Raw genomic sequence first — 13,681 nt, forward strand, 5'->3', positions numbered from 1 at the left:
AGCATTACTACCAACTTGAGATATTTTAAATTACATAAAAACCAAGGAAGCACCTCAGAATCCATACGAAATGTGGCATGACATGAAGCCAAGCCTAAATCATTTTAGGAATCGGGGATGCCCAACTTACGTGTTGGCTAAAGATGCAAAAAAGTTGGAAGCACGAATAGAATTTTGCATGCTTGTTGGTTGTCCAAAACGGAGTAAGGGTGGATAAATTTATAATCCAAAAGACAAAAAGGTTAAGGTTTCGACTTATGCTACTTTCCTTGAGGAAATCTACATTAAAAATTTTAAACCTCGAAGTAGATTGTTACTTCAAAAAATTTCAGGAAAATGAGCTTATTTTTTGATGACTTGTAAGTCATTTTTCGTGAAATAAACGCAGCTAAAGGAAAATGAATAATAGGATAATAATTTTATAAACAACGATCTAAAATATTTTACTCATACCATCATTTTGATTGATTTTATTAGTGATTTTTATTTTCTATTCTACTTTTTTTAGCGACTCTTTAAATAATTGAGACCAATAAAAAAAACCATAACAACTAAAATTAAAAATTTAATATTCTAAAAAAAACCATATATTTTAATTTAAATTTTAAATTTAAATTGTTAAAAGATTAAGCTATTTTCTCGGCTTTGTAGGCACGTTTCAATTTTTTTTACCACAAATTATCTCCCTCACAAAAATAGTAAACCTAACAATATCCTTTTACAAAATTTACACATTTACACGTATTGTCCAAAACTCTCGACAACTAATAATCCAATTGCTATAAATTGTGCAAAAGTTCATTGGAAAAAACACATCATCACAAATTACCATTATTAGTCAGCCAACTGGCTAATTTTTTTTTTGAAAAAACATGAAGAGGTTTTCCCTTATTGTTTTGTGCATGCTGACTCTAGTGGTGGTGGTGTTTTCGAGTGCAGATAATATGATAGTATAAAAATTTCGTTAAGAAATTTTGTCGTTTGTATGCTTAATTTGTGAAAAAGGACTAAATCGCGTAAAGTGCAAAAGTTGTGTTCTATTAGCTAAAAGTGTTAAATAGCTATATAACTTTAAATTGGAGGTCCTTATATGGTATCTAGACCACTAATTGAGTTATTGGATGTGCATGACATGGTATTTTTGAAATTTTTAAAGTTTGGTAAGAGTGAATAGGTAATTAGGAAATTAAAGGTTAAAAATTTAATATAACAAAATAGTAATCATCTTTCTTCTTCAACCTACCAAAAATTTCATTAAACATTGGGGTTTTGAAGCTTTGAAATTCAGCTAAGCTCTCCCTTGCATGGTGAGTGATTTTTGTTTCGTTTTTATTGGTTTTTATGTTTCCGGGATCATTGTAGCTTAACCTAGCTAGCCCGGGGAATAATTTGCAAAATAGTTGAAGGTTTAGGGTTTTACCATTGATTAATATGTTAGGATTTTGAAATTTAATGAAAGAAAATTAATCATTGTTGTGAGATAAACACTTTTTGTTAAGTGAGTTTTGATAAAATTGTCAAATAGAGGCTAAATTAAGAAATGGGAAAATTGTGTGTTAAATGTGTGAAATTGTTAATTTTCTGAGCTGCTGTATGCACATATGAAATTTGACTAGGCTTATATAGGGATGAAATTGCATAAATTTCATTTTACGAGCCTAAGGACTAATTTGTAAAGAAGTTAAATATTTAGGGGCAAAATGGTAATTTTTCCATAACTTGAAATTTGGATTGAATTGAATAGAATAATGATTAAATTTGTTAAATTTGATTATATAGATCAAGAAAAGCGACGTACGGAATTAGATCGAGGGAAAGATAAAGTTATCGTTTAAACAATCATTTTTCGTCGTACGAGTTCAAGGTAAGTTCGTGTAATTGCATTGTGTATTTGTATACTTTAATTGAAATATATGTTTTTGGATTGTGTAATCATGATGTATAATTATCGAACTTATAACCGAGGTAGTACGAAGAATATAGAGTCCCGTTTGAACCTTAGGAATTCGTAGGATACAAATGACATGTCATTAGGGTTACCGATTTGGTTGTGGTCATGCATGTGTTGCGGACACACCACAACTCGTATGAGCTTATCGATTTCAACTCGTGAGAGCTTACCGATTCACAGCTCGGAGGAGCTTACCGTTTATCACTTGTATGAGCATACATTTACAAGAATTGACGGATTTACAGTTTAGTACATCTCGCGCGTGCTACCCTCATATCTAACGATATTCTAAGTGGCTCAACGGGCATAGTGATATTACGAGATTACACAAGTTTAATACGAACTAGTACAGGTATTTACATGAAAATGGGTTATATATGATATACGGATACACGGTATAGATGGTACATGTACATTAAATTTAATAATTGTTGAATTCATACATGATTCTCGGTTTTATATGAATACATGGCTAACTTGGTTAATGGTTATGTGATAGGCTTTGCCAAATTGAATTATGTTATGCTTTGAGTTATTTACCTAAATTTGTGGTTAAATGGTAAGTTTAATTCTGTATTATACGAACTTACTAAGCTTAATTGCTTACTCTGTTTATTTTCTCGTGTTTTATAGAGATTCGAAAGCTCGTTTGGATTGGAAGTTGTCAGAGACCACATCACACTATCAAACTTTATTTTGGTACTTTTGACTTTATATTTTGGGTTAAATGGCATGTATAGGTCATTTTGGCTAATGGTAGCCTTTATGTTTTATTGTGTATTTAGCCATTTGATTTGGCTTGAATTTGGTATGTTTTGTTATGTAAATATGTAAATGGCCTTATTGTATATGATATACGATTGTCATGTAATGCTTTGTTTGTGAATTGGTATTAGGGTACCAAATGGTTGAAGTTAAAATGTGGTATCGTGTTCAATTTAGGCACTAGATCTCATAGGTGAGGTTGACCATTTAGGTATACTTTGGAAGTATATTTGGTATGTTTTAAAGTGATCATTTGAATGTGTTTATGGATATCACGTTGTATGTGTGAAATTACATATTATAAACTTGATATTGGTTGGTTTTAAGTGTCTAATTATGCCTTGGTTCTATACAAATTGATGTGTATAGGTTGGTATCAATATGGGTGAGGAATATGGCTTGGAAAATGGCTTATTTTTGTCCACACGGGCAGAGACACGGGCGTGTTTCTCAGCTGTTTGTGACACACGGTCAGGTGACACGACCGTGTGTCCCGTGATACTTCTATACAAATCAAGTCAGTAGCTTCACACAGCCTAGCACACGGTCGTGTGGCTTGGCCGTGTGGCACAAGTCAGTATACTCTCCAGTTTTCACACGGTTTGGCACACGGGCGTGTGAGGTCATTTCGAATGGTACACGGCTTGGCACATAGGTGTGTGGTTGACTGTGTGACCCAAGTCAGTGAGTTACACGGGGTTGGACACGGGCGGAGACACGACTGTGTGATCCCATTTCGAATGCCCACACGGGCATGTCTCTTGGCCGTGTGAGACACACAGCTTAGCCACACGGGCATGTGTCCCCTGCACATTGAACATTTCAATGTTTTCCTAAAAATTCCTTAAGTACTTGGTTTAGTCCTGAACCACTTTTAATGTTTATTTAGGGCCTTGAGGGCTCGTATTAGGGACTATATGAAAGAATTTGAATGGCTTTTGATTGGAATGAAAAAAATGAATATAAAAAGTATAATTGTTTGAGTTATAAGTTCGGTAATGCTCCGTAACCCTATTTCAACGTCGAATACGGGTTAGGGGTGTTACATGATAACCCCTTGGAGTATAGCTCATTTTTTAATGCGTATAAGAAGCCACCTCGATCAATCGATTGTTGCCAAAAAATGAAGGAACAAGCACCATGCTATTGTGAGTACATGAAGATAGAAGATGCCAAACGTGTTTTTGATAGATTTGAGATTGCAGAAATGGCTAAATTGTGTGGAGTTTCATAATCTTTCACCTGCTAGAATCCCGTTTGGTTTCATTTGACTATCTCTGGCCAGGATAACTTGGCATCTCAATAAATGATAATTTTATTTGAAAGCTATTTTTTTACTCATTATTTCGACTATAATGTACTTGTGTTCTTTTTTTTTTCCGGAATGATACTGGTGGTTTGCTATCATTTACCTTTATTATCTTGATTCATGTTACATATGTGCTAAAAGAACTACACAATGATCTAGATTTAGTTTGAATCGTACTAGATTGGTTTGATTGGAAACTGATATGGATACCAACATAATTAGAGGGGTTAGATTGATTGACCCACGAACCAATAAAGGCTAGTTGAAACGATTTTCTCTATTTCTTTAAAAATATTTTTATATTTATTTAAATTATTAAATAATTTAATTAATTAAACGTACACTAGTAGTCACTCAACTTTTAGTAAATTTCTTTTTTTCTCATCGAATTATGAAAAATTACAAAATGATCAACCAACTATTCAATTTTCTATTTTTTGATCTCTAGTTAGCTAATGGTGGCAGCTAGACTTGTTAATTGGCCGGATTACTTGCCCAAGTCCGACGGCCAGCTTGAAAAATGGAAGGTTTTGGACAAATACACGATGCCGAAAAATGGGCTTGGGTAAAAGTTAAGGCCTATTTTCTATATGAGTCGGGATCTGTGCAAATATTTTTCACCTGAGCACAATCTGACCCGAATATATTATGTTTTAAAAATAATTATATTAATTATATATGTTAAATAATAATTATATATTTATATATATTGAATTACTAACCCAATAATAACTAAACTCATTACCCAAAACTTAAAAAAAACTTAGCCAACTAAATAATTGGCTTCAGCTATTCCTAAAGCTCGTCAATTAGTTAACCATAGACATATTTTAGTTAATGGCTTACAGTAGATATGCCAAGTTATCATTGTAAGCCTCGAGGTATTATTTCAACGAGGGATGAACAAAATTCTAGAACTCTGATTCAAAATTATCTTGATTCATCCACCAATGAGGAATTACCAAAACATTTGACCCTTCACACATTACTATATAAAGGATTAGTCAATTAAATAATAGATGGATAATGGGTTGGTTTGAAAATAAATGGATTGCTTGTCATAGAATATTATTCTCGTCAGAACTAAAAATATAAAATTTTAAATTTTTTATTTAATACAATAAAACATTTATCATATTTATGGTAGCGTTTTTTAAAGAATTTTTAATGTGGTATGAAACACTCAGTTGATGAAACTTATTTAGTGGTAGATTCAATAGACTATTAGGTCATTAATTCTGAAGTCATTAATAATATTTGTGTTTATTGCTGGGGTTCAAGTAAACGAGAAGCCTTCGTGATAAGGATCTCCCGTTGCGAACTGGGGATGGGAGAAATGTAGCGCCAAAAGTAGTGGGAGAAGCACATTTGTATTTTGATAATTTTAGGAAATTTATTTTAAATGATATTTTTTATGTACATAGTTTTAGGAGAAATTTAATTTTTGTTGCATGTTTATTTAAAGAAAGTTTTTCTATGACTTCTAATAAAAGGATTGCAATTCATAAAAATCATGTTCTTATCCGTAATGGATGAGTGCAAAATAATATTTATTTTATTACACAAAAGAGCTACTCACTGCTTGAAACCAAACTTGTGAATAAGAAACTTAAAACATCTCACTTTAATACTTAAGATATTTAAGACTTAGTCGCGTTAAACAATAAAGAATGAATAAACTTTTTAAAGATGGAACTTTAAGCTCACTTAAAGAGATACATCTTCCACCATGTGAATCTTGTTGCAAAGGTAAAATGACCAAGCAATCTTCTAATGCAAAAGGTACAAGGGTTGTTCAATCATTAAAACTTGTACATACCGACGTATGTGGTCCCATGAACGTTAGTGTGAGATTTGGTTACAATTATTATGTAAACTTTTTAGATATTTATTCCAGATACTGGTATATGTACCTAATGCACCACAAGAGTGAAACTTTTAAAAAATTTCAAGAGTTTAGTGTGAAAGTGTAAAAACAATTAGGTTTACCCATTAAGACACTTCTGTTTGACCGACGTGGGGAATACTTATTGGATGAGTTCATAGGATACCTCATAGAGAATGAGATATTATCCCAATTAACTGTGTAAGGTACTCCACAATAGAATAGCGTGGCACAAAGATGGAACAAAACCTTGCTTGATATGATTTATTCAACGTTAAGTTATTCAAAACTATTGATATCATTCTGGGGGTAAGCATTACTAATGACTTCCTATATTCTAAATTACATACAAACTAAGGTAGCGCCTTAGGATCCATACGAAATTTGGCACGACATGAAGCCAGGTCTAAATCATTTTAGGAATTGGGGATGCCCAACCTACGTGTCGGCTAAAGATGCAAAAAAGTTGGAAGCACAAATAGAATTGTGCATGTTTGTTGGATGTCCAAAATGGAGTAAGGGTGGATAATTTTATAACCCAAAATACCTAACGGTTAAGGTTTCGACTTATGCTAATTTTCTTGAGAAAATCTACATTAACAATTTTAAACTTCGAAGTAGATTGTTACTTCAGAAAATTTCAAGAAAATTAGCTTATTTTTCGATGACTAGTAAGTCATTTTCTGTGAAACAAACTCACTTGAAGGAAAATGAATAAGAGGATAATAAATTATAAACAATGATCTAAAAAATTTACTCATACCATCATTTTAATTGATTTTATTAGTAATTTTCATTTTCTATTTTACTTTTTTTTAGTGACTCTTTAAATAATTAAGACCATTAAAAATAAACCATAACAACTAAAATTTAAATTTTAATATTATAGAAAAACCATATATTTTAATTTCAATTTTAAATTTAAATTGTTCAAAGATTAAGCTATTTTCTTGGCTTTGTAGTCCTGTTTCAATTTTTTTTACCACAAATTATCTCTCTTTCAAAAATGGTAAACCTAACAACATCCTTTTACCAAATTTACACATTTACACGTATTGTCCAAAACTCTCGGCAACTAATAATCCAACTGCTATAAATTGTGCCAAATTTCATTGGAAAAAACACATCAACACAAATTACCATTATTAGTCGCCTAGCTAGCAAACTTTTTATTTAAAAAAACATGAAGAGGTTTTCCCTTATTGTTTTGTGCGTGGTGACTCTAGTGGTGGTGTTATTTTCGGGTGCAGAGACAGCGCCAGCGCCAAAATGTGATAACCCCTTGGAGTATAGCTCATGCTTGAACGCGTATAAGAAGCCACCTCCATCAGCTGGTTGTTGCCAGAAAATGAAGGAACAAGCACCATGCTATTGTGAGTACATGAAGATAGAAGATGTCAAACGTGTTTTTGACAGAGTTGAGATTGCGAAAATGGCTAAATTGTGTGGAGTTTCATATTCTTCCACCTGCTAGAATCCCATTTGGTTTCATTTGACTATCTCTGGCTGGGATAACCTGGCATCTCAATAAATAAAATTTTATTTGAAAACTATTTTTTACTCATAATTTCGACTATAATGTACTTGTGTCCTTTTTTTTGGAATGATACTGGTCATTTGCTATTATTTACCTTTATTGTCTTGATTCATGTTACATATGTGCTAAAAGAACTACACAATGATCTAGATTTTGTTTGAACCGTATTGGATTGGTTGGATTTGGAAATTGATCTGGATACCAATATAATTTGAAGGGTTAGATTGGTTGACCCACGAACCAATGGAGACTAGTTGAAACGGTTTTCTTTATTTCTTAAAAAATATTTTTATATTTATTTAAATTATTAAATAATTTATTTAATCAAACTAGACGAACAAGTCGAAATGAAAAATATTTATTTGACTGATTCGATCATCGGTCCAGTTCTGAAAACATTGTTCTGAAAATATGTTATTCGAATATTTATTTGGGTAAAGTACACTAGTAGTCACTCAACTTTTAGTAAATTTCTTTTTTTTCTCATCGAATTATGAAAAATTACAAAATGATCACCCAACTATTCAAATTTTTTTCTTTTTTGATCTCAGTTAGCTAATGGTTGTAGTTAGACTTGTTAATTGGCTAGGTTACCTGCTCAAGTCCGACGGCCTGCTTGAAAAATGAAAGGGTTTAGACAAATACATGATGCCGAAAAATGGGCTTGGGTAAAATTTAAGGCCCATGTTCTATATGGGTCGAGATTTGTGCAAATTATTTTGACTTGATCCTAGTCCGACCCGAATATATTATGTTATAAAAAATAATTATATTAATTATATATGTTAAATAATTATTATATTTTTTATATTTATATTAAATTATTAACCCAATAACAATTAAACTCATTACCCAAGCCCTAAAAAAAACCTTACCCAACTAAATAATTGGCTTCGACTATTCCTAAAGCCTGTCAAGTAGTTAACCATAGACATATTTTAGTTAATGGTGTACAGTAGTTATACCAAGTCATCGTTGCAAGCTCTGAGATATTATTTTAACGACAGATGAACAAAATTCTAGAACTCTGATTCAAAATTACTTTGATTCATCCACCAATGAGGAATTACCAAAACATTTGACCCTTCACACATTACTATATAAAGGATTGGTCAATCAAATAATAGATAGGAAATGGGTTGGTTTGAAAATAAATGGATTGATTGTCGTAGAATATTATTCTCATCAGAACTCAAAATATAAAATTTTATTTAATACAATAAAACATTTATTATATTTATTGTAGTGTTTTTTAATGAATTTTTAATGTGGTATGAAACTCTTAGTTGATGTAACTTGTTTAGTTCTAGATTCAATATACTATTAGGTCATTAATTCTGAAGCCATTAATCATATTTCTTTTTATTACAGGGGTTCAAGTAGAACAGAAGCCTTCGTGATAAGGATTTCTCGTTGCGAACTAGAGATGAGAGAAATGTAACGGCAAAAGTAGTGGGAGAAATACATTTGTATTTTGATAATTTTAGAAAAAATATTTTAAATGACATTTTTATGTACCTAGTTTTCCTGTGACTTCTAATAAAGGAACTTCAATTCATAAAAATCATGTTCTTATCCGTAATGGATGGATGCAAAATAATATTTATTTTATTAAACAAAAGAGCTACTCACTGCTTGAAACCGAGCTTGTGAATAAGAAACTTAAAACTTCTTACTCTAATACTTATGATATTTAAGACTTAGTCGTGTTAAACAAGAAAGAATGAATAAACTTTTTAAAGATGAGACTTTGAGCTCACTTAAAGAGGCATATCTTCTACAATGTGAATCTCGCTTGAAAAGTAAAATGATCAAGAAATCTTCCAATGCAAAAGGTACAAGGGTTATTCAATCATTAAAATTTATGCATACTGACGTATGTGATCCCCTGAATGTTAGTTTGAGATTGATTACAATTATTATGTAAACTTTTTAGATATGTATTCCAGATATTTTTATGTGTATCTAATGCACCACAAGAGTGAAACTTTTAAAAATTTTCAAGAGTTTAATGTGAAAGTGGAGAAACAATTAGGTTTACCCATTAAGACACTTCGGTTTGACCGACGTGAGGAATACTTATTGGACGAGTTCATAGGATACCACATAGAGAATAAGATACTATCTCAATTAACTATGTGGGGTAATCCACAACAAAATAGCGTGGCAGAGAGATGGAACAAAACCTTGCTTGATATGGTTTATTCAATGTTAAGTTATTCACAACTGTCGATATCATTCTGGGGTTAAGCATTACTAACGACTTGCTACATTCTAAATTACATAAAAACTAAGGCAACACCTCAAGATCCATTCGAAATGTGGCACAGCATGAAGCCAGGCTGAAATCATTTTTGGAATTGGGGATGCCCAACCTACATGTCGGCTAAAGATGCAAAAAAGTTGGAAGTACAGATAGAATTGTGCATGTTTGTTGGCTATCCAAAACGGAGCAACGGTGAATAATATTATAACCCAAAAGACCAAACGGTTAAGGTTTCAACTTATGCTACTTTCCTTGAGGAAATATACATTAACAATTTTAAACTTCGAAGTAGATTGTTACTTCAAAAAATTTCAGGAAAATGAACTTATTTTTCGATGACTTGTAAGTCATTTTCCGTAAAACAAACGCATCTGAAGGAAAATGAAGAAGAGGATAATAATTTTATAAATAGTGATCTAAAAAATTTTACTCATACCATAATTTTGATTTAATTTATTAGTGATTTTCATTTTCTATTTTACTTTTTTTAGTGACTCTTTAAATAATTGAGACCATTAAAAATAAACCATAACAACTAAAATTAAAAATTTAATATTCTAAAAAAACCATATATTTTAATTTCAATTTTAAATTTAAATTGTTCAAAGATTAAGCTATTTTCTCGGCTTTGTAGGCACATTTCAAAAAAATTTTACCACAATTTATCTCTCTCAAAAATAGTAAACCTAACAACATCCTTTTACCAAATTTACACATTTACACGTATTGTCCAAAACTCTCGGCAACTAATAATCCAACTGCTATAAATTGTGCCAAATTTCAATGGAAAAAATACACAACACAAATTACCATTATTAGTCTCACAGCTAGCAAAATTTTTATTTAAAGAAACATGAAGAGATTTTCCCTTATTGTTTTGTGCGTGGTGACTCTAGTGGTGGTGTTATTTTCGGGTGCAGAGGCAGCACCAGCGCCGAAATGTGATAACCCCTTGGAGTATAGCTCATGCTTGAACGCGTATAAGAAGCCACCTCCATCATCTGGTTGTTGCCAAAAAATGAAGGAACAGGCGCCATGCTATTGTGAGTACATGAAGATAGAAGATGTCAAACGTGTTTTTGACAGAGTTGAGATTGCAAAAATGGCTAAATTGTGTGGAGTTTCATATTCTTCCACCTGCTAGAATCCCGTTTGGTTTCAATTGACTATCGCTGGCTGGGATAACCTGGCATCTCAATAAACGAAATTTTATTTAAAAACTATTTTTTGTACTCATAATTTCGACTATAATGCACTTGTGTTCTTTTTTTTTTTGGAATGATACTGGTCATTTGCTATTATTTACCTTTATTGTCTTGATTCATGTTACATATGTGCTAAAAGAACTACACAATGATCTAGATTTTGTTTGAACCGTACTGGATTGGTTGGATTGAAAACTGATCTAGATACCGATATAATTAGAGAGGTTAGATTAGTTGACCCACGAACCAATGGAGACTAGTTGAAACAGTTTTCTCTACTTCTTAAAAATATTTTTTATATTTATTTGAATTTTTAAATAATTTATTTAATCAAACTAGACGTACAGGTTGAAATGAAAAATAGTTATTTGACTGATTCGACCATCGGTCTAGTTTTAAAAACATTGTTATAGTTAAAAAAAACAAGAGAAATGGGTAGGGTAGATCAAATTATTATATTATAAAAATATATATGTTATTCGAATATTTATTTGGGTAAAGCACACTAGTAGTCACTCAACTATTAGTAAATTTCTTTTTTTCTCATCGAATTATGAAAAATTATAAAATGATCACCCGACGGCCTGCTCAAAGAATGGAAGGGTTTGAACAAATATACGATGCCGAAAAATGGGCTTGGGTAAAATTTAAAGCCTATTTTATATATGGGTCAGGATTTGCGCAAAAAAATTTTGACCCAAGCCCAATCCGACCCAAATATATTATTTTATAAAAATAATATATTAATTATATATGTTAAATAATAATTATATTTTTTTATATTTATGTTAAATTACTAACTCAATAACAACTAAACCCATTACCCAAAACCTTAAAAAAAAAAACTTAGGCAACTAAATAATTGGTTTCAACTTTTCCTAAAGATTTTCAATTAGTTAACTACAGACATATTTTCATTAATGGACGTACAATAGATATACTAAGTTATCGCTGCAAACCGCGAGATGTTATTTTAACGAGAGATGAATAAAATTTTAGAACTCTAATTCAAAATTATCTTGATTCATTCCCCAATGAGGAATTACCAAAACATTTGAAAATAAATGGATTGTTTGTCGTAGAATATTATTCTCGTCCAAACTCAAAATATAAAATTTTAAAAAATATATTTAATACAATAAAACATTTGTTATATTTATGTGTTTTTAATATAATAAAACATTTATTATATTTATGGTAGTGTTTTTTATCATAAATATTTTTAATTTAATTTTAATGTGTTAGAAAACTTTTGTTGGTCTAGATACCTTGAATGAACTCGACCTAACCTAGCCCATGAGCACCTCTAGTGGTAACTTTTAAAATTGGCATAATAACAATTTTAACCCTCAATATTTATATATTGTGTAAATTTAGTATTGATTCTAAAAAATCTAACCCTCAATTGTTACAGATTGTGTAATTTGGTCTCTCTTTTTTTATAGTTTTGCTCTCTTTTTTTTGTGACATAAAAATTGAAAAAAAATATTATCTGATGGAAATATACAAAATATGGAAACACCCCAAAATCCAAGATAATAATTTTCATCTTTTCTCATTCTTGTAAAATTAACCCTCAATGTCACAAAAAAAACTACAAAAAAAGGACCAAATTACCCACTTTGTAATTGTTGAGTGTCAATTTTTTCTAGAATCAAGACTAGATTGACATAATTTATAATGTTTAAGATTAAAGTTGATACTATGTCAGTTTTAAAAGCTGTCACTGTTAGCAACCTGATACAAAAAAAGTCAAAATTGAATAATTGGGCGACTATTTTGTAACTTTTCATAGTTGGGTGACCAAAAAAGAAATTTACTAATAGGTAGTTGATTGCTAGTGTAATTTACCCTGTTTATTTTTTTAAAAAAAATATTTATATCTTACATATATATTTTTAAATGTTTAAAATATTTCTTTAGAACATGAAAAAAAGTAAAAATATATTTAATCATGTTGAATACATATTTGTATATAATAGTACTTATCTCCTCTAAATCCTAATAACATACAGGTAAACCCACATTTTCCTTAAATACTATTAAATTAAGAAAATGGAATACTAATTTACGGTTTGTAATTATTATGTCATTTTAATAAATTTAAAATCAATTCATGAATTATATTTTAATCAATGTTTTCTTTATTTATGAGTTGATATGATTTTAAAAACACATTAAACGTGTTATAGCAGGTGCGAAATAAAAATGTTTTAAATACAGCATGGTTTTATTTGAAATTAACCTTTTTAATATCTACATCTATACTAATATATTTGTATTTGTATAAAACGTTTTATTCAGTTTGTGTCATGAGTCAATTTAATATTAACTCAATTAAAAAATTATTTAAAAGCTTCCTTTTAATAAAGAATTGGACATTAATCTAATCTGGTTTCATATTTTACTATTTTTATATGAAATGTTTAAATAAAATAACTACAAATATAATATCTAAAGTTCAAAGTTCAAACTCAAACTTAAAAGAAATATGTAACCATAAACACTTCACTATTTCACCTCTAACTCAATTATTAATTATTTTTTATAAATATAATTTTAATATTATGTTTTGCTTTCACCCCGTGAGTGTGACAATGTCTAATTATATATAATGTGTCTAAGTTGATGTCATGACTCACAAGTCAATTCGACATCAACTCAATCAGACAATTTACTTAAAATCGTTTTTAATAAAATAATGAATATTATTAAGATGGTGTTTTGATCTTTTACTATTTTTATACGAAATGTTTAATTAAA

The 13,681-nt window shown here is 30.3% G+C and overlaps 1 long non-coding RNA gene across 1 annotated transcript; it reads left to right on the top strand.

The window, feature by feature from the left end:
- The first annotated feature begins 841 nt into the window (after positions 1-841).
- On the top strand, positions 842-2,822 carry LOC121220972 (uncharacterized). The gene is made up of 3 exons (XR_005918259.1): positions 842-1,307; positions 1,780-1,864; positions 2,585-2,822. It is a non-coding gene; the product is annotated as an uncharacterized lncRNA (long non-coding RNA).
- The last annotated feature ends 10,859 nt before the right edge of the window (positions 2,823-13,681 follow it).

The sequence above is a fragment of the Gossypium hirsutum genome, chromosome D09 (genome assembly GCF_007990345.1).
Source record: "Gossypium hirsutum isolate 1008001.06 chromosome D09, Gossypium_hirsutum_v2.1, whole genome shotgun sequence".
Taxonomy (NCBI): Eukaryota; Viridiplantae; Streptophyta; class Magnoliopsida; order Malvales; family Malvaceae; genus Gossypium; species Gossypium hirsutum.